Genomic DNA, 3,405 nt, shown 5'->3' with positions numbered 1-3,405 from the left:
GAGCTAGGACGAGGTGACTTGCTCAAGGCCACACAGTGCAGCGGCGGGTGATCGAACTCGGTACCTTTGGGGTGCGAACCAAAGACCGAACCGCTGAGCCACGCTGCCCCTAATGATGATGATGATGATGATGATGATGATGATGATGATGATGATGATGATGGGAACTAACAAATTACACAGGCATCTAACATTGAAACATTCCATATTCAAAGCTAACGTTTTACTTTACTGTAGGGTAGTGTTCATTGATAGATGGATGCGTGTGTGTCATAGAAATAGCCATAGTGTCTGTCTGTCTGTCTGTGTGTGTGTGTGTGTGTGTGTGTGTGTGTGTGATATTCAACCTTTAGTAGGTTTAATGAAGTCTTGTCACACACGCGTGATACACGTACACGAATTTCCCTGCCACCCAGACACACTAACATCTGACAAGGAATGAGGGCTGTGGAAGAACCACAGACTACCGTGTGCAAACGTTGGCGATTGGTATCGGATGGCAAACTGTGATCGTTTGAAATGATTCGAAACACTCGTTACTCGTTACCCCTCAACTCGCTCGGATCGTGATCGTCTCAAGTCTCAAGATCGTCTCAAGCTCGTCTCAAGTCTCAAGATCGTCTCAAGCTCGTCTCTACTCGTCAACTCGAATGATCGTTTTATCAACTCGCTCTTCCGGAATTGAGATCGGACGGTGAATCGTGGCTTCGCGCTCGAATGCCGATCGAGTAAAAGCGATCGAATAACCCAACACTAGTCCACAACTCTCTAGCCTATATAGGTAGCGTTAGTTAATGCTTTATGACTTGTCCTGGGGGTAAGATTCTGGGATGGACTAAATTATGTTCACTTGCAAGTTGCCGTGCTATAACGTTTCTAGTCTACTACGGTTGTGTCCATCAAGCTAAGTTATCGTTATATAATATACGTAATATTCTGTGTGTTTGTTGTGGTTATTTTCGTACCTATGATCTATGGTTATTTTACTTTAGATCAATCTCACCTTTGACTCCCATTAAAGAGTAACAGTGGACTTCATCGCCGTTTTCTGTTTGAAGACCGTGTTCATACATTGGAAAGGTTTGTTCGTCTACAATGGTATTACTTTTAATCATAATTATAATATCTTTATTGTCCATGAAGGCAATTTTTCATTTGGTTACAGCATATATATATAATACATGCAAAGAGACATAAATGAAACAAAAAGTGTAAAAAACCACACATACACACACAAACACACACAACAACAACAACAACAACACACACTCACACACGCGCGCGCGCGCACAAACACACACTCACAGACTCGCACTAAAATAGGCTTCGTGTAACTTATCTAAAAGGCATATCATCACGATTATAAACATTTATATATATATATATATATATATATATATATATATATATATATATATATATATATATATAGTATGCAGATGACGTCACTCAGGCCTTTGTTATTGTTTTTGCCATCCGCGTTTGTGAGTTGTTCTCACTAAACTGTATTAACCAGACTATAAAAGTTCATGGTTACACAGAGTTTGTGTGTTGGTCCGTTATACTTCCGGATGGCAATGTTGTGAACTCCTTGGCCAAGCGCATTCTATCTATATGTGTGTGTGTGTGTGTGTGTGTGTATGTGTGTGTGTGTGAGTGTGTTGTTGTTGTTGTTGTTGTGAATGAAAAGTATTGTATTCAAGCATCATAACTTGTATCGTCAATTTAATGTAGTATCGTTCACAACTAGCGCCTGTTCTACCGTAGCCATCGTAAACTTATAGCTTGACACTTACCAAAAAATGACGTCAAAAGACAAGTCTGTGAAAACAAATCGTGAGTTGTATTCAATAGTTCAACCAATGAAATAACTTGTTTCCTTGAGCTCTACTCACCAGAAGCTAAACAAACCCAAAATTGACGTCAAACTATTAGTCTTAGAGGGATCTAGTGTCAGTGTCAGGCTATACGTTAACGATTGCTACGGGACAACTCACAAGAAGGACTGGCAGTTTGAAGTCAGTATTTGGCTTTTGCACCGCTTAGTGAGTTGTCGTTAGTAGAGCTCATGGAAACAAGTTATTTCATTGGTTGAACTATTGAATACAACTCACGATTTGTTTTCTTTTGTGGAAAAAGACTGGCATTTTGACGTCATTTTTTGGTCAGTATCAGGCCATAACTTTACGAAGGCCACGGTTTTAGTGTCAGGCTATAGATAGTTCGAAGATGACGTCACTCAGGTCTTTGTTATTGTTTTTTTTTGCCATCCGCGTTTATGAGTAATGCTCACTGAACTGTATTAACCCGACTATAAACGTTCCTGGATACACTCAGTTTTGTGTGTTGGTCCGTTATGCTTCCGGATGGCAATGTTATGAGCTTCTTAGCCAAGCACATACTATCTATAGATAGTTCGAAGATGACGTCACTCAGGTCTTTGTTGGTGTTTTTTGCCATCCGCGTTTATGAGTACTTCTCACTAAACTGTATTAACCAGACTATAAACGTTCATGGTTACACACAGTTTTGTGTGTTGGTCCGTTCTACTTCCGGATGGCAATGTTATGAGCTTCTTAGCCAAGCGCATACTATCTATAAGTTTCCGATGGCTACGGTTCTATTGGCTACCTTGTTGGCAATCATTCTGTATCCAACCGTCATCCTGTACACATGTCTCTTACATATTGTTTAATAAATGTTCTTTACTGTAACAATTTGGTTTGTTGATTCTTGGAATAGCACGTCTTATCAATTAATGATCTAAGAACTCAACATGTGTCTATGTGTGTGTGTGTGTGTGTCGTGTGAATGTGTGTGTGCGCGCGCGTGCAAGGGAAGGAGAGAGAGAGTGAGAGAAACAAAGAGAGAGAGAGTGAGTGAGAAAGAGAAAGAGAGAGAGAGAGAGAGAGAGAGAGAGAGAGAGAGAGAGAGAGAGAGAGAGAGAGAGAGAGAGAGAGAGAGAGAGAGAGAGAGATGAAATATAAACCAAGATCAAAACTATATAAATCAAGCTTCAAAAAATGGACGGTGGGAAGGGGGCCGGGGGGGGGGGGGGGGGGTGGTCGGCGGTATTATTAAAGAGTACTAGACGGCGATGGTGTTATTATTGACATCCTCCTTACCCTGTTAAATTATATCATTAAAAAAAAAGAATTATTGAGGGGGTAAGAGAGAAAGACAAAATGATAGAGAGAGAGAGAGAGAGAGAGAGAGAGAGAGAGAGAGAAAGAGAGAGAGAGAGAGAGAGAGAGAGAGAGAGAGAGAGGAAGAGGAAGAGAAAAGAGAGAGTTAGAGCAAGAGAGAGAGAGAGAGAGAGGGGAGAGAAAGAGAAACGAGAGAGTTAGAGCGAGAGAGAGAGAGAGAGAGAGAGAGAGAGAGAGAGAGAGAGAGAGAGAGGGAGAG

General features: G+C 41.0%; 1 protein-coding gene across 1 annotated transcript in view; it reads left to right on the top strand.

Moving 5' to 3' along the window:
• Positions 1-757: 757 nt before the first annotated feature.
• The window catches only part of LOC144978697 (uncharacterized), a 33,031-nt gene continuing 30,383 nt past the window's right edge, over positions 758-3,405 (top strand). The window contains exon 1 of the mRNA XM_078925106.1: positions 758-1,080. The gene's annotated coding sequence lies outside the window, so the exon portion shown is untranslated. The remainder of the gene's footprint in view (positions 1,081-3,405) is intronic.

This window comes from Berghia stephanieae, chromosome 8, assembly GCF_034508935.2.
Source record: "Berghia stephanieae isolate SIO BIC M18660-M18661 chromosome 8, UCSD_Bste_1.3, whole genome shotgun sequence".
Classification (NCBI taxonomy): domain Eukaryota; kingdom Metazoa; phylum Mollusca; class Gastropoda; order Nudibranchia; family Aeolidiidae; genus Berghia; species Berghia stephanieae.
This window is presented reverse-complemented; position numbering and strand designations above follow the sequence as displayed.